General features: G+C 42.4%; 2 long non-coding RNA genes across 2 annotated transcripts; both read left to right on the top strand.

Annotated features, from left to right (window-relative positions):
* Positions 1-1,494: 1,494 nt before the first annotated feature.
* Positions 1,495-22,782, top strand: LOC147354897 (uncharacterized). Its single transcript, XR_015144094.1, has 2 exons — positions 1,495-2,627; positions 14,656-22,782. It is a non-coding gene; the product is annotated as an uncharacterized LOC147354897 (long non-coding RNA).
* Positions 2,914-9,269, top strand: LOC147354898 (uncharacterized). The gene is made up of 3 exons (XR_015144090.1): positions 2,914-4,894; positions 6,656-6,829; positions 8,646-9,269. It is a non-coding gene; the product is annotated as an uncharacterized LOC147354898 (long non-coding RNA).
* Positions 22,783-23,858: the final 1,076 nt, after the last annotated feature.

Genomic DNA, 23,858 nt, shown 5'->3' with positions numbered 1-23,858 from the left:
GCAATAAGGAGTTCATGATCTGAGCCCCAGTCAGCTCCTGGTCTTGTTTTTGCTGACTGTATAGAGTGCTGCAAAGAATAGAATCAGTCTGATTTTGTCTTTGACCATCTGGTGATGTCCGTGTGTAGAGTCTTCTCTTGTGTTGTTGGAAGAGGGTGTTTGCTATGACCAGTACGTTCTCTTGGCAAAGCTCTGTTCACTTTTGTCCTGCTTCATTTTGTACTCCAAGGCCAAATTTACCTGTTATTCCAGGTATCTCGTGAATTCCTTCTTGTACATTCCACTCCCCTATATTGAAAGGACATCTTTTTTCGGTGTTAGTTCTAGAAGGTCTTGTAGGTCATCATAGAACCATTCAACTTCGGCTTGTTCAGCGTTACTGGTCAGAGCATAGACTTACATTATTGTGATATTGAATGGTTTGCCTTTGAAACAAACAGAGATCATTCTGTCATTTTTGAGATTGCATCCAAGTACTGCATTTGAGACTCTTGTTGACTGTGATGGCTATACCATTTGCTCTAAGGGATTTTTGCCCACAGTAGTAGACATAATGGTCATCTGAGTTAAATTCACCCATTCCAGTCCATTTGGGGGCTTCCCTGGTAGCTCAGTTGGTAAAGAATCTACCTGCCATGCAGGAGACCCGAGTTCAATGCCTGGGTCAGGAAGATCTCCTGAGGAAGAAAATGGCAAGCCACTCCAGCATTCTTGCTTGGAAAATCCTATTGCCAGAGGAGTCTGGCGAGCTACAAATAGCCCATGGGGTCGAAGCATCGGACATGACTTAGGGACTAAACCACAAACCAGTCCATTTTAGTTCACTGATTCCTAAAATGTCAATGTTCACTCTTGCCATCTCCTGCTTGACTGCTTCCAATTTGCCTTGATTCATGGACCTAATATTCCAGGTTCCTACGCAGTATTGCTATTTACAGCCTTGGACATGATTCCCATCACCAGTCACATCCACAGCTAGGTGTTGTTTTTACTTTGGCTCCATCTCTTCATTCTTTCTTTATTTCTCCACCGATCTCTAGTAGCATATTGGACACCTACTGACAGTTCATCTTTCAGTGTCATATCTTTTTACCTTTTCATACTGTTCATGGGATTCTCAAAGTAAGAATACTGAAGTGGTTTGCCATTCTCTTCTCCAGTGGACTATGTTTTGTCAGAACGTTCCAGCATAACCCGTCTGTCTTGGATGGCCCTTCATGGCATGGCTTGCTTATAATTTCATTGAGTTAGAAAAGTCTGTGGTCCATGTGATCAGTTTGGTTTGTTTTCTGTGATTGAAGTTTTCAGTCTGCTTGCCCTCTGATGGATAAGGATAAGAGGCTTATGGAAACTTCCTGATGGGAGAGACAGACTGAGGGGGAAACTGGATCCTGTTCTGATGGGCGGGGCCATGCTCAGTAAATCTTTAATCCACTTTTCTGTTGATGGGTGGGGCTGTGTTCCCTCCCTGTTGTTTGACCTGAGGCCACACTATGGTGGAGGTAATGAAGATAATGGCACCTCCTTCAACAGGTCCCAGGCATGCACTGCTGCACTCAGTGACCCTGACCATGCAGCAGGCCACCTCCAACCCTCGCCTCAGCCAGAGACACCTAGAAAATAAAACTAAAAAAGGTAAAAATATAGGCACACACAATCATAATGGCGAATTCCATTAGTCATTAGAGTTCTGATATCACATGATCTGTATCTGGAGAACTCCTGTGTGCACTCAGAACATAATTGATCATGGAAGTAACGTTTAGAGTTGTTGTGAAAAGAGTTTTGACCTCTTGAATCCCCTGGCCCAGTGGGTCTCTGGACTTCAGGAATTTTAAGGGCACACTACAGAACCACCATTTTAAACCATTGGCATGGTTGGATGTGTTAGGTAAGTAGAATAGGGAAAAGGAGTCCAAAATGGCGGTGGCTAAAAGACAAGGAAGGTCAAAGCAAGGTCAGAGGGCCAGAGTGAAGACTTCAGGCAGAACAAACAGCACTCCTGGCTAAGCCCAACTTGCATAGGGCAGGCCCAGGTGGAGGAAAAAACATATAAAAGGAGGAGCCAAAGCGCTTTCTCACGGACTTTCTCTCCCGCGTGCATGCACTCTTTCTCTCTCTCTCACGCTCTCTCTTTCTCTCTCCTGTGTGTGTGCGTGCTCTCTCTCACTCTCTCTCTCTCTCCCCCTCCCCACGCACTCCCCCACTCTCTTCTCTTTGAGTCTTGGAATCTCCTGGTATCTTCTAAATAAAATGGAGCTGTAACACTGATTTACCTAAGAGCTGTAGCACGGTTTGTCCAAGACCCGAGACCTGCGATGTGCTGAGGACTTTAATGTCCGTTGCTCCAAATCTTTGTTGTTATGAGCCAAAGAACCAAGTAACATACACTCACGTGACATCTATGGTGCCGTGACTCGGATTTAACCTGGCTGAAACAACCTCCGTATGGAAGAGGCTAAGCACAGCAGGAGCCTAACTCAGCGAAGCTCCTGCGCTAGAAGCAGAAGGCGAAGAAACCCAGTGCAGGGGAAGGCCCATTGTGCTGGAAACCAGGACAGTGAAAAACGAACTCAGTAGAAAGCTCACGCGGCCCAGGCTCAGATTCCAGAAGACCTCCGGTTAAGGTAAGAGATCCTCACTCCTGTGGCTGGAGGGACCTTTAAAATCTCTTGTTTCTTGTTTCCTCAAACCTCTCATGAACAGGCGGGAGGCAGGGGGTACAACTGAGGGACTCTGGAGAGGCTGCTCCTCAGCATGCCCCAAAGGTGCTATCTGCTGAACCCCAGTAGCTGTTACCCAAGCCAGTGGGGATTCTTCTCTCCTTTCTCTTCTCTGTGCCAAAGATCAGACCAATGAAACTGTGAGCACCGGTCAGATGTTTAGCAAATTTTCCAGCGGGCTATGAAGGGGATTCGTTGGTACGTTTTTCCCACTGCTTTTTCCTTCTGTCCTTCAGCTCTCTACCGGGACTCAAGCCTGGCTAAAACTAATGAAACTCAGGCTCTGATGTCTCATTGCAAAAATTCATTGAGAGACAAAGCGATAAGAGGTGGATTTGTTAGGATCCAGAGAGAAGCCACTCTTCAGGGTGTGAACCACTCATTGCTGAGGGCAAGGGCTGTGGTCATGGAATTAGGCCTGGCTAGGTTTTGTGAGGGGATGGAATTCATATGCTAATGAGTGAGAGGATCATCCCAGCCACTGGGGAACCACCCACTCCTCCCTCTTTTGACCTTGTGCCTTGGAGCTGTCCTGCCACCTCTGGGTGTGTCTGTTGGCTTATAGATTGGGGATTAAGGTTTACTTGAATTTGACTTGTCATCTTGGACCCAATTGATTTTAATTGGTTTACATTATACCCTTGTGCCATGTTATTCTTTCAAAGTTTGTGCTCTGCCCCCCTTCCCTCCTGTTTCATGCTCTTTTCCTGAGCCCCATCCAGACCCACAAGGTTGCCTCTACAATCTTCTGGAGAGACAACCAGAAAATAGCTAGCCTTGGGAGGGAAATACTCTATAATATCCAACCCCCTAATCCTACCCAATACTGGTCACACTGGAGATCTTGGGGACACCCAAACTCCAGTCCGGGGGATCCCAGGAGGTCATCACACCTTAACCTGCCTAGGGATCGGTCTTTGAAAGGTTGTTATGCCTCCATCTGCTCGGGGATCCTCTAGTCCCAGGGGTCCCAGGAGGTCGTCATGCCTCGACCTGCCTGGGGATTCGATTTCTAGGAGGCTGTCACACCTCAGCCTCCCTGAGGATCTGCACCCTGACCTGGGGACACCTGGCTCTCAGGTTGCAACAGTACTAGGTAGGATGAACTTACATCATATCTATTCCCGTCCACGGTGAGCAAACTAGCAATGAGTTACAAACCTCTTAATTCTACCCAGCACTGGTCACATTGGAGATCTTGGGGACGCCCAAACTCCAGTCCGGGGAATCCCAGGAGGTCATCACGCCTTGACCTGCCTAGGGATCGGTCTTTGAAAGGTTGTCACGCCTCAACCTGCTCGGGGATCCTCTAGTCTCGGGGTCTCAGGAGGTTGTCACGCCTCGACCTGCCCAGGGATTCGATATCTAGGAGGCTGTTATGCCTCAGCCTGCCTGGGGATCTACACTCTGACCCGGGGACACCTGGCTCTCAGGTTGCAACAGTTCTGGGTAGGATACGCTTTAGAAAGACTCACCCCTAAGTAAGTCTACCTATGGAAACAGAAAGGAAGCCTATTACTTGTGAGACTGTGCCCAGTCTCAGCAATAACTCAGGAGCCCAATGAGAACCCCATTGCCTTTCTGGAGAGGCTAAAAGAGGCACTCCAAGTTTATCAACCTGGACTTAGATTCTTATGAGGGACAGGTGATTTTAAAGGACAAATTCCTGTCCCAATGTGCATCAGATATCAGAACTAAGTTATAGTAGCTACAACAGCAGGACCCTGCTGCCCCTTTAGATGAGATGGTCCAGACAGCCACCAGTACCTTTTATAACAGAGAACAGGAGAAGGAGGCCAAGGCCCAGGTGAAGGAGAGAAAGAAAGAGACAAGGCATGCCCAGATGCTGACCACCCTCCAGAGAAGCCCTATTGCAAACCCCGAGTCCTTGAGGGACAAGGCACAAGACAAACGCCTGATCTGTAGACAGGTGGGGCATTGGGCCAAAGAGTGTCCAAACTGTGACAAGTCTTCCAGAAGGACTTGCTACAAATGCCATCAACTGGGACATTGGGCAGCACTCTGCCCTGGGGACCCAAGAGCCTCAAGGTCAAGCGCCAAGCTTACCCTCATGATGGTTCAAGAGGACTGAAGCAGCCCGCTCCAGCCAGCTCGCCTGTCACAGATAACCATCACGGAGCTGGAGCCAAGGGTGCAACTGGATGTGGCAGGTAGGTCTGAGAATTTCTTGGTTGACACAGGGGCTACCTACTCTGTCTTGATCTCCTACTCTGGAGCCTTCTCCTCCCAAACCTGTACCATTTTGGGTGCTACAGGAAAAGCAACTACTAAGATTCACCCAAGCACTTCTTTGTTGCTGGGATGGACAAATATTTTCCCACCAGTTTCTGGTGGTCCCTGAGTGTCCTACCCCCTTATTGGGAAGAGATATACTCACTAAACTGGGGACCACCCTTGTGATGGGAAGTTTTTCAGCCCCTAGAGCTCTACAGCTCCTGGTTACTACTGAAGAACCCATTACACCTTCAATAGAGAGGGACCAAAAACTATGGGAAGACAAAATTAACAGCCAGGTGTGGGACCAGGGAATTCCTGGACGAGCCCACCAAGCTGAACCGGTCATCATTGTCCTCTGAGATCCCACTCGATTTCCTAATCGGAAACAATATCCTCTCAAAAGAGAGGCTCAGTGGGGACTACAGCCTTTAATAAATAAATTCCTTGCTTGTGGGCTATTGGTCCCCACCAGTTCGCCATGTAACACCCCAATCCTCTCAGTAAAGAAAAGATGGAACCTGGCAACTGGTTCAAGATCTCCGGATCATAAATGAAGCTATAGTCCCCCTCTATCCCACAGTACCCAATCCCTATGTAATCTTGGGAGAAATCCCACCCAGTGCCAAGTGGTTTACAGTCTTGTATCTCAAAGATGCATTTTTTTTTTTTTTTTGCATACCACTGGCTAAAAAATCCCAATACCATTTTGTCTTTGAGTGGGAGGCCCCAAGAGAAAACACCAACAGATGACTTGGACAGTATTACCTCAGGGGTTCAGAGATAGCCCCCACCTGTTTGGACAGGCCCTTAGCCAGGACCTCCTAGATCTGGACCTGGGACCTAATGGGAAAATATTACAATACGTAGATGACCTACTAATCTGCTCTCCAGATGAGAAAAGTGCCCAACAACATGCAATTCAGGTTCTAAACTTCTTGGCAGAAAGGGGATATAAAGTCTCCCGTGCTGAGGCACAGATGGTCAAGACAAAGGTCACTTACCTGGGAATTCAGATTACACACGGGTCCAGGAGGCTGTCCTCTGATGGGGTACAAGGAATCCTCCAGTTACCCTCCCCCATGACTCGAAAACAATTGCGAGCTTTCCTGGGACTAACTGGTTATTGTAGAATCTGGATACCCAATTATGGTCTAATTGCCTAGCCTTTATATGAAAGCTTAAAGGGACGAGATGATTCAATCCCACTGATGTGGGGAACTCCTCAAAAGAAGGCAGAGGCTACACTAAAACAGGCCTTAATTCAGGCACCTGCCTTGAGGTTCCCAGACCCAGAAAAAGCATTCCAACTTTATGTACATGAAAGAGAGGGAATAGCCTTGGGAGTGTTAACTCAAAGGTTGGGATCTGAGCCCCAGCCTGTAGCTTACTTATCCAAGATGCTCGATCCAACTTCCCGAGGTTGGCCCCCCTGCCTTTGAAATCTTGCAGCTATTGTAATCATGATAGAAGATGCTTTAAAACTCTCCTTTGGGGGCAAACTATTTTTACCAGCCACCAAGTAAAACAACTCCTAAATGGGAGAGGCCATTTATGGATGTCTGATCAAAGAATCCTCAGATATCAAGTAACGCTGATGGAAAATCCAGGCCTCACTATTTCCCCTTGTGAGGTTCTTAACCCAGCCACCCTCCTGCCTACCCTCGAGGGCTATCTCCCCTTTTACTCTTGTCTAGAAACCTTGGACCACTGGACAACACCCCGAGAGGGATTGTCAGAAGATCCTCTGATCAATCCTGAGGAAATCTGGTATACTGATGGAAGCAGCTTTGTCTTGGATGGAAAAAGAAGAGCCGGGTATGCAGTAGTCTCCAATTTTGAGACCATAGAGGCTAAGCCTCTGCCACCAGGTACTTCAGCCCAATTAGCTGAGCTCATAGCCCTGACTCGCGCTTTAGAGCTGGGAAAAGGAAAAAGGATAGCCATTTACACTGACTCCAAGTATGCCTTTCTGGTGCTACATGCACACGCAGCTATTTGGAAAGAAAGGGGCCACTTGACCACTCGAGGGTCCCCAATCAAATATGGTGATCAGATTCTTCAACTCTTGGAGGCAATCCATCTGCCCACTGAGGTTTCAGTCTCCCACTGTAAAGGACACCAAAAAGGGAACACAGAAGTGGCACGAGGGAACCAAGCAGCTGATCAGGCAGCTAGGAGAGCAGCATTACAGAACCATGACCTAATAGGGATTGCCACCTTAGTTCCACAGACTAATTTGCCAGAAATCCTTCATATACTGAAGGTGAGACTCTTAAAGCTAAGAGCAAAGGCTTTCAAGAAGATCATATGGGGTGGTTCCAAAAGGAGGGGTTCCTTTTTCTGCCTGGGAACTTCCAATGGAAGTTGGTTAACTCCTTACATGCCACTACTCATTTAGGAGAAAAGACCCTCCAAAGATTACTAGAAAGGTCCTTAAGAGGAACAGGCTTCCAAACAACTATAAGACAGGTGGTCTCCTCTTGTCCCACTTGCCAATTAAACAGCCGCCAAGGAGCTCGAAGACCCCAGCTGGCCCAGCCCATCCAACGACGTGGGACCTACCCAGGAGAGGACTGGCAGATGGACTTCACCCAGATGCCAGTTTCTCAAGGGTATAAATACCTATTAGTTATGATAGATACATTCACAGGATGGGTTGAAGGCTTTCCCACCCGGACTAAGAAGGCTGAGGAGGTGGTAAAAAAACTACTCCATGAAATCATTCCAAGATTTCGTCTGCCCAGGTCATTACAAAGTGACAATGGGGCATCCTTTACTTCTAAGGTCACCCAAGGAGTCTCGAAAGCGTTGGGCATTACTTATTTTCTCCATTGTGCCTGGAGGCCTCAATCTTCAGGAAAAGTAGAAAGAGCCAATCAATTCTTAAAGTCAGTGATAAAAAAGATAACTCAAGAGACATCCCTGGGATGGAAGGAGGCTTTACCAATAGCTCTCCTCCACACCCGCATTGCCCCTAAGGAACAGATTGGTCTTAGTCCTTATGAGATGCTATATGGGAGAACTTTTGTTTATGTCAATGACCTCCTCCTAGATCCAGAGGTTCAGACCCTCCAATCTTATACCATGGCCATTGGGCAGTTCCAACAGGATATATATTTGTGGGGTATTAACCAGGACCCAAAAGATTCTAAAGAGTCACCACTATATGCTCCAGGAACTCAAGTCCTAGTTAAAGTCTGGAAAGATGGGTCCCCAAAGGCTCAACTCCAGCCCATATGGAAGGGCCCCTACCCTGTAATACTTTCTACCCCCACAGCAGTCAAGGTACCAGGACATGACTCCTGGATTCACTACTCATGAGTCAAGCCATGAAAGAAAACAGAAGAGGACACTTGATACACCTGTGAGCCCCTAGGAGATCTCAGATACCTATTCAGAACTACCAATGAGTGCCATTCTAATGAACACCCCCAAAATCTGGTTTCTGGGGATAATATTTCTCAGGATAACTCTAAGGAGCCAACACAGCTTGACAGAGACTGTACTCCAAGACAGAGAGGAGATAGATCTTCTGATCCCTGAAAAAGGAGGGACTTGAGGTATACTGGTGATGTGAATTTAAAGTTGACCAATGTCCCTACTAGTCCTTGTTATGCTATATTGATGATGCCTATGATTATTCCATGTACTGTCAATTGTCTAACCTGTTTTGTCTCTGCCCAGGTCAACCAGCTACAACATGCAGTGCCAGTTCAACAAAGATATAAAACTACAGCTAACCACGGAAAATATCACACACCTTAGGACACCACTATAAGGACTCTGAGGATTGAGACTAGAAAGAGGGGGAAGCCCAATACCCCTCACCATCCCAGTTCAGCAGGAAGTAGCCAGAAAGACCTCAACACCCCTATTCCCAAAGAATTGGGCCTCCCATCTCTTGAGGGGGGAATGTTAGGTAGGTAGAATAGGGAAAAGGAGTCCAAAATGGCGGTGGCTAAAAGACAAGGAAGGTCAAAGGAAGGTCCGAGGACCAGACTGAAGGCTTCAGGCAGAACAAACAGCACTCCTGGCTAAGCCCAACTTGCGCAGGGCAGCCCAGGTGGAGGAAAAAACATATAAAAGGAGGAGCCAAAGCGCTTTCTCATGGACTCTGTCTCCCAAGTGCATGCACTCTCTCTCTCTCTCTCTCTCTCTCTCTCTCTCCCATGTGTGTGTGCTCACTCTCTCTCTCTCTCACTCTCTCTCTCTCCCTCCTCCTCCCCCTCCCCACGCACTCCTCCACTCTGTTCTCTTCAAGTCTTGGATTCTCCTGGTATCTTCTAAATAAAATGGATCTGTAACACTGATTTACCTAAGAGCTGTAGCACGGTTTGTCCAAGACCCGAGAGCTGTGACATGCTGAGGGCTTTAATGTCCATTGCTCCAAATCTTTGTTGTGTTGAGACAAAGAACATGTCATACACTCACATGACAGATGTGAAATGATAAAGGGACCCTTGTGTTGACACGGGGTTTAAAGTTTCACTTTTAAATTTCTTGCTTGTTTCTTTTATTTCTCTTAAGAAATTTAGACCTGAGAGTTCCTTTTTTTTTTAAAGCAAATATTTCTGTGTTGCATTCATTCTTCCCTCATGGTGCTCTGTGCTCTTTGGATCCAGTGTGGTCCTAGACTTATCCTATTCTCACGTGGAAACAATTGGTCACCCACAAGACTATCATGTCTCATATAAGTTTATGATGTCTATCCAGGGCTTAAAAAATCAGTCCTGAAGATATTGATAATCTGAAGAAAGACCATCTCATTATAATTAAAGAAGTTTTCATTGGTGGTGGTGTTCAGTCTCTAAGTCGGGTCCAACTCTTTGTGAGCCCATGGGCTACAGCATACTTGGACTCCCTGTGCATCACCATCTCCTGGAGTTTGAGTTGGTTGATATGAGAGTTCATATCCATTGCATCAGCGATGCTATCCCACCATCTCATCCTCTGCCATTCCCTTCTCCTCCCGCCCTCAAACTTTCCCAGCATCAGGGCCTTTTCCAGTAATTCAGCTCTTCACATCAGTTGCCCAAAGTATTGGAGCTTTAGTTTCAGCATCAGTCCTTCCAGTGAATATTCAGCATTGATTTCTCTTAGGATTGACTGGTTTGATCTCTGCTATCCAAGGGACTTTCAGATGTCTTCTCTAGCATCACTCTTTGAAAGCATCAATTCTTCGGTGCTCAGCCTTATTTACGGTCCAACTCTCACTTCTGTACATGACTACTGAAGAAACCATGGCTTTGGCTGTACGGAGCTTTGTCAGGAAAGTGGTGCCTTTGCTTTTTAATGTTGTCCAGGTTTGTAACATTAATAAAGTAGTAGCATTCATTAAAAGTGTTTTTAAAACCATGATCTCTAGAGCACACAGTATTATAAGGCATAATTAAGTGTAGAATAAGGTAGATATACATTTTCTTAATAATTTATTTGTATGTTGAAAAATAGTCATGTATGGATGTGAGAATTGGACTATAAAGAAAGCTGAACACAGAAGAATTGATGCTTTTCAACTGTAATGTTGGAGAAGACTCTTGAGAGTCCCTTGGACTGCAACGAGATCCATGCAGTCCATTCTAAAGGAAATCAGTCCTGGGTGTTCATTGGAAGGACTGATGTTGAAGCTGAAACTCCAATATTTTGGCCACCTGATGCGAAGAGCTTACTCATTTGAAAAGACCCTGATATTGGGAAAGAATGAGGGCAGGAGGAGAAGGGGACGACAGAGGATGAGATGGTTGGATGACATCACCGACACAATGGACATGAGTTTGGGTAGACTCCAGGAGTTGGTGATGTATGGGAAGGCCTGGCGTGCTGCAGTTCATGATATCACAAAGAGACATGACTGAGCAACTGAACTGATGTTGAAAAAATAATTATTGGTAATGTTCTTATGGAATACAGAATATGTAATAGAAGTTGAATGAATCAAAATCAATAATACTAGGCAATTAAAAAGTAGAAGAAATGAGACACACTAGTTTGCATCTCTTCATGAATGACTGTGACATGTGAGACACTGTAAGCTGTGAAGGACTAGTGAGTTTCAGGGGAGAGGAGGGCATGGAACTGATTCTCTGAAGACTTTGTACAAGTTAGTCAGAGTTGTATTCTCACATTCTAATAAGTGGAGACTTTGTTTTTACATTTTTCAAATTGGGCTTCTGCTGCTTTGAGCCTCAATAATGAGACTTGTCATAAAGCCAGGCATTTGAAAGTTGATGGTCAGTGTGCATTGGTGTCCCATTGAAAGACCAAAAATCAGTCAGCATCCACAGAATTTGGACAGAAGACCGTAATAGATAAAATGAAGATGAAGACTGTAGCAGTGTTCCCTGTAGGGAATTCCTCGATCTGTCAGCTATGCAAGTCAGAGCTGCCAGGAAACAGAGGAAGCAAAGATGGTAATGCAGAAGCCCAGAGCACTCAGCTGTGGGCCACCTGGGCACAGCCTTACCATCCTTCTGATGGTTCCAAATTAGATTCTGTGGCAAAGTCTACCTTGTGCTGACTCCTTTTATGCAACCTACAGGCAATCAATACCTCCTAGCAAGGTGTTTGCATTCTCCCTCTGACCGTAGTAATACAATAAATAACAAAGAGAGTTAGAAAAATGAAATTTCATTCAGGCTGGTGTTTAGCATACACTTGAGAGTGGGTAGCAGGATTATGTTTAGAACTCTGGGACTAGTTGGGAGACTAGGTAGCCATCTAGAGACTGCCTTCTCAAAACGGGACTTCATAGCAATGTTTTTATATGGCTGTCAATTCTTAAGTATTAGTCATGATTATATTCAGTATAACTGCAAAAGCAACTCTGATACCAAATACTAAAATATATCTTGTGTTTTCTGTGACTTCATATTTTTTTAGAATTGGCTTTCCCAGTGGGAATGGGAGTCATGGGAAATTTGCTACATAGTTCTCAGCTGTGTTCACATAGTATATCAACTTGTTTTAGTATTTGTAATGAATTAAGAGTTCACAAGGGAGTTTGGTATAAAGGAGTGGTGTATCACTTAAAAGCAGTATATAGAAAGTCAATTCTGATTCTACTAGGATGCCCAGTCTATTGAGTGACCACATCTAAGAAAGTGTTGTCCATAAATACTAATTAATTTAGCGCCCTGAATCAGTCATATGGTCAGGACTATGGTAAGAAATCATCCACTCTTTCTTTTTTCTCTCCTGTACTTTTTCTTTTCTATCCTCACCTTGCATTTACAGAATATTCTCAGTTATCTCCTAGAATAGTGACGACAGGCTCTAAAATCAACGTGTTTGTCTTTTTTTCTTTTAATCTATATAACTGAGTCATTTGCTCTTGTCTCTCCATGAGCTTGGTAGGTCCAGGAAAAACAAATTCAAAAAAATACCTACGTGAGTCCCTTCAACACTGGACGATGTGAGATAGGAAAACTACAAAATAGATAGAAGCCACTTCAGTCAGTTCATGTTGATCATTTTCTCCTCTGTCAATACATTTTATAAAATAATGAGCAGTTATTTTATCCTTCAGCGTCCCTGGATTTGTACATTTATTGGTTTCTTAAAGATTTATTCTGTACTGTACCCTGAAAGTTTTATACCCTAAATATTTAGGTAAACACTCCCTCAGTTCAGGCCTGCATCTCCTTGTTATTCCCAGTATTAATGCCTTAAGATTCGTCTTCCTCCGGTTATTCATATGCCCTTCAGATTCCTCCCTCCCGTGGTGTTTAGAGTCACCAATCTCAAAAGCACATGTGACCATGAGGCACTCTAAGTCACATTAATGTCTAGACCTCTTAAAGCAACATTGATGCTCTCATAATCTGACTTCTGCCTGACCCTCTATCTCTAGACTTTTCAGTCCTTTGCTCTAGAATTCTGAACTGCTGCTGGTGCCCTCGTCACTTGTCCCTGTTGTTGAGGTTCAGTCGCTCAGTCGTGTCTGATTCTACATGGCCCCATGGACTGCAGCACACCAGGCCTCCCTGTCCTTCACCATCTCCAGGTGCTTGCTCAACTCACGTTCATGGAGTCGGTGATGCCATCCAACCATCTCACCCTCTGTCATTCCCTTCTCCTCCTGACTTCAACCTTTCCCAGCATCAGGGTCTTTTCTAATGAGTCAGCTCTTCAAATCTGGTGGCCAAAGTACTGGAGCTTCAGCACTAGCGTCAGTCTTTCCAATGAACATTCAGAACTGATTTTGTTTAGGACCAACTGGTTGAATCTCCTTGCAGTCTAAGGGACTGTCATGAGTCTTTCTGAACACCACAGTTGAAAAGCATCAGTTCTTCAGTGCTCAATCTTCTTTTTGGTCCAACTCTCATATCCATACATGACTACTGGAAAAGCCTTTGCTTTGACTAGACGGACCTTTGTCAGCTAAGTAACGTCTCTGCTTTTTAATACGCTAAGTTTGTCATATCTTTTCTTCCAAGGAGCAGGTGTCCTTTAATTTCATGACTGCAGGCACCATCTGCATTGATTTTGGAGCCCAAGAAAATAAAGTCTGTTTCTGTTCTCATTGTTTCCCCATCTCTTTGCCACAAAGTGATGGGACTAGATGCCATGACCTTTGTCAGTCCCATCCCTTCACTTTGGACAAATATCTACCCTGTGGTGTGTGTGCTTCTCTCCCCATCTTGCTACAGCCTGAAATGCTCTCCCTGTCCTGCCCTGTTTCCTTGAACTGTCTGCAATCAGGCATTATCTCTAGAAAAGCCATCCCTGACACCTTTTTCTATATTTTTCGTGAAACTCCAGTGTCTAGTACTGAGCAGAAACCAGAGAAATAATCATTGAATAAGAGACACTGGGGCTCTGTATCAACCTAGATGGGTGGGATGGAGAGGGAGATGAGAAGGAGGTTCAAAAGGGGCAATATATGTGTACCTATGGATGATTCATGTTGAGGTTTGACAGAAAACAACAAAATTCTGTAAAGAAGTTATCCTTCAATAAAAAACAAACAAACAAAAAACAAACAAACACGCTATATATACCGAGGTAACTTTTAAGAGCTTGTCCTCTGCAGTCTAGGAGCCAAGGGGATAGACATGTAAATAAATAATTTACAGTTCAGATCTATATCTATCACTAGAAGAATCCAGAAATATACACTAGAAAAATCTTTAAAGTATTAAGGGAGCTACAAGGAAAGGCGTACCTCTTTATCAGGAGAAAGACAGCAGTAATCAAAGACAACTTCACAAAGCAGGTTGAGCCTTAAAAGATGAAAAGTACTTTGTCGGAAGAGTAGAGGGAAGCATTTCAGATGAAGGAACTGATAAAAGCTAAAAAGTAAGAGGAATTTTGTAAACCATGAATAATGTTGTAGTTGATTCTTGGCATGTTGTTAAAAAAAGTCCTGTTATGAAGTACAGAAGGGAATGTATGGTGACTTTATATGTCTGCCCTGTATTTTGTTTGGTTTCTGATTGTTTTGTTCACTGCTGTTTGGATCTATGAGTGAATCTTTGAGCTGTTTGTGTGCCTGTAACCTGGTGACATCTGGTATTTCCCAAATGGTTTGTTGAAGTTTTCAGGTCATTGGAAGTACTTCTTAAAGAAGTAAATATTCAGCTGAAGATTAAGATTGATTTAATCTGTCATTTCATACAATGTTTTAGATCTCTGTTTTAAATGAGGATTATGTCTTTTATCTAAACGTTCTAAGTAATTTTAACTAAACATGCAGATCTGTCAAGAGAACACTTGGAAATGATAACAGAGGAAGAACAAGAAACACTTGATGAAGATGAGAATAACCATGCACAGGTATGTAAAACTGTAAGTTTCAATATCTGGTGTAGTACTGTATGAGAAAATGCATATCAAACAAGGCAAATTAGAATGGAAAGATAAGTTAACACTCATCACAAATCAGCTAAAGCAGAAGTTCAGTGAAATTTTGTGAGGAATACCAAATTACCGTTTCTCCTGAGGAAGATTCACTACGTGATAACCCTAAAGAAGGAGCAAACCAAAAGGAAATATCTCCTGATCTCACAAATAATATACCTGATTGTGAGGAAAAAGATGCATTTGGAGTATCTGTTTCTAGTATTCCAAGCATTTCCTTGAACAAAAAGAACTCAGTCTCAAAAATGTTTTTCCATGGTCTGTAAACTCTGGGTCCCTTGGATAGACTTGTTGGTCATCTTCAAAGCTTTGTTTCCCTGAACATAAAGTAGATTTTGAAAATTATCAACTAGACATTGAACATGTGTTTATGAAAATTGAGTTTTTATAACGATACAGAAAAAAAAAAAAAAAAAAGTAGGGGAGCCGGTAGTTATATTTGAAGTGAAAGACCAAGAGATTGATATGCAAATGTCACAAAATATGAGGCAAGATCAAACTAATCAGAAATTGGCCACGGGACAGGCATGTCATTCTAGTCTGTGGCTTGTCTACTCTGGTAAGATGAAACATAGAATTCAAATAAAAATTCACCTTCCCCTTGTTGTTGTTAAAATACTGATCTGAAAAATAAAGCAATATAGGACTGGTTCCAGAAGCCACGGAATGCAGATAACTGCAGCACTAGTGACAATAAAAGCATGGAACCGAATTAGAAAATGGAAATTCTTCTCCACCTAATAGTCACAGCACATCTAAAGTGTATGTAAGTGAAGAATTAGAGAAGGATATGCAGAGGTTTAAGAATGAAATAGACATGTTTCAAGTAGAGTTGCTGGCTCTGGAAAAAGAGAAAATTTAACTTCCAAAAGAGTTTCTCATTTTCTCTTGCTTTGGTTTTTCTCTTTCTTGATGATATGGTCCATTTTGATTTTCCATTTATGAATAAAGTGGGGTCATCCAAAGAGGTAATTGTGTAGAAATCAATTATTATCTCAATAACAGGAATTCAGGAAACTATTTCCATGGCTTTTGTCTTTCAATCAATTCTCATATCTAATTCTTCTCCGTCAGTCTTCATATGGACTGGGAAACTCATTTAGCTATTTACCATGTGGGCTTCTGAGACAGAATAAGCACCAAGGAAATTGCTTAAGAAGAATAATCAGCTAGGGTTTTGCATCTTTTTTTTCCCCCTTTTACTCTGTTGGGTTAAATATAAGTTATATTTCCATAGAATGGGAAGAAAGCACTGACTGAGAGATGGGATTTGAACATGTGTTCCCTCTAATCTCTTCATTGTGGTTGAATATGTGTGATCTTCTCCGCTTTCCACAGTCGCTGGGCACTTAGATTTCCAGCATGGCTGCTTCAGGATCTTTTTAATAGCAAATACATGTGCTCCCACATACGCTTTAATCAGCACTCAGGTGTTTCTTTTGAGACAGACTTTTCCATTATGTTGTTTACTAAAATGTAGAAAGTTTTGACATGTGTGATTTTGTTACATAGATAGTGAGTATGTGTGTGTATGTGTGAGAGAGAGAGAGAGAGAGAGAGAGAGAGAGAGAGAGAGAAAGTTGCTCAGTCATGTCCAACTCTTTTCGAACCCTTGGACTGTAGCCTCCCAGGCTCCCCTGCCCATGGAATTCCCCAGGCCAGAATGAATACCAGAGTGGCTAGCTGTTCCCTTCTCCAGAGGATCTGCCTAACCCAGGGATCAAACCCAGGTCTCCCCCATTTAAGGTGGATTCTTTAATATTTGAGCCACCAAGGAAGCCCATAGCAAAAAAAAAAAAGTGTTTATCTACAAAGGAGAAGACTGAGTTCTGAGATGCTGTGAGATTTTTCTTTCTTCAGTAATAGGTTTTTAAAATTGTTTGTTTGCTCTTTTGTGTAAGAGTTGCTTTGACTGAATTTGAACAACACACCAAACCCCCCCCCCAAAAAAAAAAAAAAAAAACTCTATATATTCTCCTGTCTTTTTTTTTTTTTTTTTTTTTATAAAGGAGATGAGCCCTACCCCAAACTAAGGCATTTAGTTACTGTGCCAAAGTCACGCTTTTAAGTTATCTGATTAATCTGATGAATTCATTTCATAATATATAACATTCAACATTCCAGAATTGTATCATCTCTTTTGATACCATAAAATGCTAGGGAGTGCCAGTTTAGGGGCCTTAAACAAAACCTTGAACATTTTTTTTTAATTTTATTGCTGTTTTTGGTAAATAGTGGGGCAATACTAGGTAATTATTTCTATATCCTCTAGCTGTAATGTTTGATGGTTATTGAATGTGGACTTGGGAAGCATTATTATATTCCAGAATTCCACACTAACAACTCTTCAGTTTCATTCTGCTCCTTGTGTTTTGGTAAACTCTGGTTCATTTAATTTAGTGAACACCGTTACGTTTTTGCTATCTCCCGGATCCAAGTGAAAAAAGAATTGTAAAAGGCAGAGGGTAAAGAATAGCTTTAATGCAGAGAGAAGAATGTTTCCTTTCTGAGGTGCGAAGGTGTCACATCCTCTACATCTGGTTGTTTAATGGAAAATCCAGGTAGTAAAAACCAAAGAGGACAGATTTGTGTCTATGTCTTTTTATTTCTCTGTCTCTGCCATTCAGATGGGGAAGACTGAATATGAATAATTGCATCTTATTAAGAAAGCCATTTTTGAAAGTTTGGGGAATTTTGTTTCTTTTCCTCAAAAAGAAAGGAGCAGATTTTACAAAAATTTCAGTGACTTTTAAGTGATAAAATAAACACAAAAATATTTTTATCACTTAAATTCAAGGTGAGCACTGAATCAAATAATATAATTGAAAACAAAGATCTTTATAATCAATACATAGAAATTATTTTTAGTGTCAAACTTCCATTAAAGGTTGAAGAAGAAAAGAAGCACAAAAGTAGTGAAGTGGAAGTATCAGAGAACCTATGCGATGCTGCTGATGAGAGTAGATTGTTTCAGCAGAGAAAGAGTGGAGGAAACAGCAACCAGGAGTTTCCTGCTATGTAGAATGAGGGTTCTGATAGGTAATCCTATATCAATATTTAACAGCACGTCCTTTGTTATGTTCCTATAAAATAATTTCTAACTTGAGCTAATGTTTGTGATGTACAGATTTTATATTTTAATAGAGATATATTTATTTTTAATACTCTTGTCCTTTAGCCTTATTACTAGAGTTCCTTTGTTAACATACCACCATGTTACATATTAGAGTATTCTGGATTTGACTGCATATTTGCCTTAATCAGTGTGTTGTATATTTAGATTTGTTTTGTCACTAATGAACATCTTTTCATTTCAGTTTGAGGACTTCTTTCATCATTTCTCATGAGGCAGGACTAGTGGTGATGAACTCCATCAAGGTTTGCTTTGTCTGGGACAGTTTTTATTTCTCTTTAATTTCAGAAAGACAACTTTTCTGGAAAGAGGACTCTTGGCTGGCAGGTTTTTCTCTCCAAGCACTTTGAGTATATCCATGGAGGGAGGCCAAATTGCTGATGGTGGTGGGAGAACTGATGAGGCATCAGTCTTTCAGCCATGATGCGCTGTCGCTGCATTATGCAGGTGGTTTAAAAGTGAGCTCTCCTCCCCTGGCCAAATATTTCGTTGGTTTCTTCTTTCATGGTATATGTGCCTCATGTCATTTAAAATACCACCTAAATTAAGTGTGGTTTTTTTCTGTGAATTCTCTTTTTCATTTATTTTTGGCTGCACTGGGTCTTTGCCGCTGCAGTGCTTGGGCTTCTCAGTGTGGTGGCTTCTCTTGATGCTGAGCGTGGGCTCTAGGGTGCTGGCTTCAGTAGCTGTGGAGCACGGTTTAGTTGCACCATGGCATGCGGGGTCTTCCCTGACCAGGAATGGAACGCCTTCCCCCTTTATTTGTAGGTGGACTCCTAAGCACTGGGACACCAGGGAAGTCCCTAAATTCACCAATATTATATTTAAAAGCAAAACAAAAAATATAGTGTAAATCTACTTATGACTCCCATGTTTAAGAGTCAGGGTGCTTAGCCAGTGGACTCCAGGTTTGCAGTGTAGCCCTTGAGGTTCTTCTCAGTGTCTTTCCAGATGTATCTCTCTACTTTCTTCCATGTATTTTGTGCTCTTCCTTCCATGTTCCTCAGAAACAACCCAGATGCCCTGTGCCTGATGTTTGTGCTCACATTTGAATCTCCAAGTAGAATGGTTTTCTCCCTTTTCTGTTTACATTACCTCCTCTCTTAACTTCTTCTGCAAATCCTTCCTTATTTCACTTATCACTTTCATATGTCAAGTTTCATATATCATATTGTATCATAATCATATCAGTGTTTGAAGGAAAAATTTGTTTTCTTGCATATGCCTGGTACTTTATAAATGTCTTGTGAATTAATCATGACTTAAGATGGGTAAGAGTTGGAATTTTATAAGAATTGGATGTTTTTTTATTCTTTATCAGTTTAAATTATTGGAAAACATTGGCTTTTTTGTGGACTTTTTAAAGTAGCAATACTGGTGTGCACAGGAAAGAAGTAAAGAAAAAGAATGATGACAAATGGACACCGGAAGAACATGTGATTGCACCAATATTTGGAAAGACCGATTCACTGACTGGTGGTCTGCTGCACGTGAATGATGACAGCATTTTAAGGGAAGTGGATCAGGGTGATGACAGGTACAATCTCCAGATTCCTTGTTTGTAGGGGAAGAAATATTAGCACTGAATATTTCTTCTGGAAATAGAGCAGCATTATACAGTGCTCAGGCCAAGACAAGAGATTGCTCAACTCTAATGGATGAACACTGCTGAAAGGTTAAAGTGAGGACCAGTGCCTTTGGCTGGGAAGTCATTTCAGTAAATAGTCCCCTTGGAAACTGGACTGTAATGAATACACATAAACATTCAGTAGGGAATGTTATTAAGACAGACAATGAAGAACTGGATGGTAACTGAGGAGGAATGTGGACTTCACAGGTGTTACTTGTTTTATGTTAAGAAGAGAGCTTTTAGAGTATGTATGCTATTGGAGGGAGAAGGCAATGGCAACCCACTCCAGTACTCTTGCCTGGAAAATCCCATGGACGAAGGAGCCTGATGGGCTGCTGTCTATGGAGTCGCACAGAGTTGGACACGACTGAAGTGACTTAGCAGTAGCAGCAGCACGCTATTGGAAATGAACCAGCAGAGGGCGTGTTTATTTAGTTTAGTCTTGTTTGCATTTCCAATACTAGAAAGCTTATTGATTGTATGACATTATATTTATACTATTACAGTGAACTAATTGTACATACTACTTTTGTTCATGTATAGTTTTATGGTAAGGGCTTGTTCATTGGTTCTGAAGTGTAATATTTCTATGTAATGGAATATGCAGATGATTGATTAAGTTAATTCTATCATATATAGATTTTCAAAAATTCCATAATTGTGAATTTACAAACACTTAAGCTATACTGAATAGGATATAGTCATTCCTTGATGATTCTAGTTGATAGCAACATGATGAGTAGCTATGATTTTGTAAGGTGCTCTGAAACATCACATCATATTAACTTCATAGTTGTTTATAGATTACAGGGAAAAGGGGGAAATTTTGTTTATATTCAATAGAAAAACATTATTAGCAGTTTTTCACAAATTATTTCTTTTGCATGATAAAGATCTAAATGACAAAACCCATGCTTCCTCTACTAAGCGTGTCATTAACACATATTGTATGCTCAATACATGTATGTTAGATGCATGTAGAAACAGCAGAATGGGTGAATGAATGCCTACTGATGAATTTCTTTAAAGAAAACAAAACTTTATTGACAGTAGGTTTGCAGGCTTGCCTACCTCTGAAGTCTTTTTAATTTTAGAGAAATATGGTTTTTTTTTTTTTCTGAGTATAATTCTTTTTTTTTAAATTTTATTTTACTTTTAAACTTTACAATGTTGTATTAGTTTTGCCAAATATCGAAATGAATCCGCCACAGGTACACCTGCGTTCCCCATCCTGAACCCTCCTCCCTCCTCCCTCCCCTACCCTCCCTCTGGGTCGTCCCAGTGCACCAGCCCCAAGCATCCAGTACCGTGCATCGAACCTGGACTGGCGACTCATTTCATACATGATATTATACATGTTTCAATGCTATTCTCCCAAATCTCCCCACCCTGTCCCTCTCCCACAGAGTCCATAAGACTGATCTATACATCGGTGTCTCTTTTGCTGTCTCGTACACAGGGTTATTGTTACCATCTTTCTAAATTCCATATATATGCGTTAGTATACTGTATTGGTGTTTTTCTTTCTGCCTTACTTCACTCTGTATAATAGGCTCCAGTTTCATCCATCTCATTAGAACTGATTCAAATGTATTCTTTTTAATGGCTGAGTAATACTCCATTGTGTATATGTACCACAGCTTTCTTATCCATTCATCTGCTGATGGGCATCTAGGTTGCTTCCATGTCCTGGCTATTATAAACAGTGCTGTGATGAACATTGGGGTACACGTGTCTCTTTCCCTTCTGGTTTCCTCAGTGTGTATGCCCCGCAGTGGGATTGCTGGATCATAAGGCAGTTCTATTTCCAGTTTTTTAAGGAATCTCCACACTGTTCTCCATAGTGGCTGAGAGGAACTGGGTTTTGAGGAAATTCATTTAGGGGACATAAAGAAAGTAAGGAGTAAATAAAATCTGACAATAAAATGGATAATGAAGGACCTACTGTACAGCACAGGGAACTCTGCTTAATGTTATGTGGCAGCCTGGATAGGAGAGGGGTTTGGGGGAGAATGGACACATAAATACGTACGTCTGAGTCCCTTTGCTGTCCACCTGAAGCCATCACAACATTGTTAATCGGCTGTACTCCAGTGTGAAATAGAAAGCTGAAAATGAAACAGAAACGACAAGTGCAACTGTGGAGAGAGTGTGGTAGACACAGCCCAGGTGTGATTAAAGTGGAGAAAATCACAGATTCATTAGATAGAAAGTTCTTGCATCGTTTAGACGGGTTTATCTAGGAAGATTCAGGAGGAACTAGAGAAACAGAGGAGCAGGAAAAACTTAGGGGAGCGCCTTACAGAGCCAGGATGAGAAGGACAGCTTACCAGAGCCCAGGGAGGACCTGAGGCCTGAACACTGGTGTGCACCCTGCCCCTCAAAGTGGGAAGAGGCGTGTGACGCTAGGGGAGGTTAAAGTTTTGTGAGATGGGTGTGGGTGTGAAGGACAAAGAACAATCCTTTGAATATTCCCAAACTTTTTGGCACCAGGGACCAGTTTTATGAAAGGGGATTTTCCCCATGAATTGGAGAAGTGGGGATGGTTTCAGGATGATTCAAGTGCATTACATTTGTTGTGTACTTTATTTCTATTATTATTACATCAGCTCCACCTCAGATCATCAGGTATTAGATCCTGGAGGCTGGGGACCCCTCCCTGAGCTCTCTCTCCAGGGCATGGCTATCAGGTCAGTGAGGCATCTTCTCTGCCTGTCATTACTTAGAGCCTTCAAATAAGAGAATTATCCCCCCAAACAGAAACATTCTCAAAGAAACAGTTTCAAATCTGTGTATATTGCTGTGAGTGGGTGATGTTTTCTACTATTATTAGGTTTGAGTTTCAAGGGTACCTGATTCCCCTTTGAATTCTAGTACTGCCTCATCATAGTGCTTCATTGAACCACCTTTAGGTGTGAATCATTGATAGAAGCTAGCCTTCCCATGTGGCTCAGTGGTAAAGAATCCACCTGCCAATACTGGAGACACGGGTTTGATCCCTGGGTCGCGAAGATTCCCCTGGGAGAGGAAATGACAACCCATTCCAATATTCTTGCCTGGGAAAATCCTATGGACAGAGGAGCCTCACGGGCTACAGTCTGTGGGGTCCCAAAGAGTTGGATATGACTGAGTGAATCTCTATTTGATTACTAATGTTTTATCATTTTGAAGTTGATTTATTAAAATTATGTAAACATCAAGGTATGTTCATTCCCATTAGTTTTTTTGTTGTAGTGGTTGTTTGTTTGTTTTGCTTTTTGGCCACACCATGTGGCATGTGGGATCTTAATTTCCTGACCATGGATTGAACCTGTGACCCCCCTGCATTGTAAGCTCAGAATCTTAACCACTGGACCATTAAAGAAATCCCATCATTAGTTATTATAATAAAATTCCAGACAGAACAAAGCCTTGAAAAAAAATACAAGCACTACAGGACAGCCAGGTGCCACCTTAAACTTCAGAGATTTTCCCATGTTGAGTAAAGACGTGAAAAAAATAATTGTTTGAAATCTTAACAGCTGGCCCCATGATTCCTTTTTGGGAAGAGGAAGGAGGGAGATGTCTCCTTGGGGGAAAGCCACTGAGGAGCAAATGCTACAGGCACCTGGACTCCAGGGGAGGGAAAACCTGCCAGGCTGGGGATTAGAGGAAGAGTTTCTTGTTTCTGCTCCTGCAAGGAGAGGGGAGTAGGGGCAGAGGGCAGAAAGGAAAGAAATAAGACCATGAAAGAAAAGCCAGCCGGATGGATGGAAGCTGAGCCCGGGCAGGGGAAAATGACATGTCAGTGTTAGATGGTAACCCAGCCATTCCCAATCAAATTTGTTCCCTATTACTGGGATGTAAAGCCTGACTTCCATCTCTTTAGGAAATTGGACACAATTTACACACGGAAGCAAGATCTCAGTAGTTTAGAAACCAAGAAAGCCCTTCAGGACTATTTACAAAAACCAAGGTGGGGAGGGTAGAACTTCCCTGGCAGTCCAGTGGTTAAGACTTCACGCTTCCAGGGGGTGAAGGTTTGATCCTTGGTAAGGGAACTAAGATCCTACACACTGAACTTGGCCAAGGGAAGGAAAAATGCTATCCTTAAAAATAAAACCAAGAGGGGTGGGCTTTGGGCTTCCCAGGGCTGGAATTGGGACCCAGCTGAACTGACATCTTGTTTTTTCTTTCCTTTTCCCTACCAAGTTAAGTATAAAAACAAATACCTTTTTGTCTCACGCTCAGCTTTTTTTTCTTGAAGGTTAGAAGTCCTCACTTTCCAGGTTTTGAT

Source organism: Bos grunniens, chromosome 17, assembly GCF_055505025.1.
Source record: "Bos grunniens cultivar Pamir isolate PY7600 chromosome 17, Bosgru_T2T1.0, whole genome shotgun sequence".
Classification (NCBI taxonomy): Eukaryota; Metazoa; Chordata; class Mammalia; order Artiodactyla; family Bovidae; genus Bos; species Bos grunniens.
The sequence above is the reverse complement of the archived record's forward strand: the minus strand, read 5'-3'. Positions and strand labels throughout refer to the sequence as shown.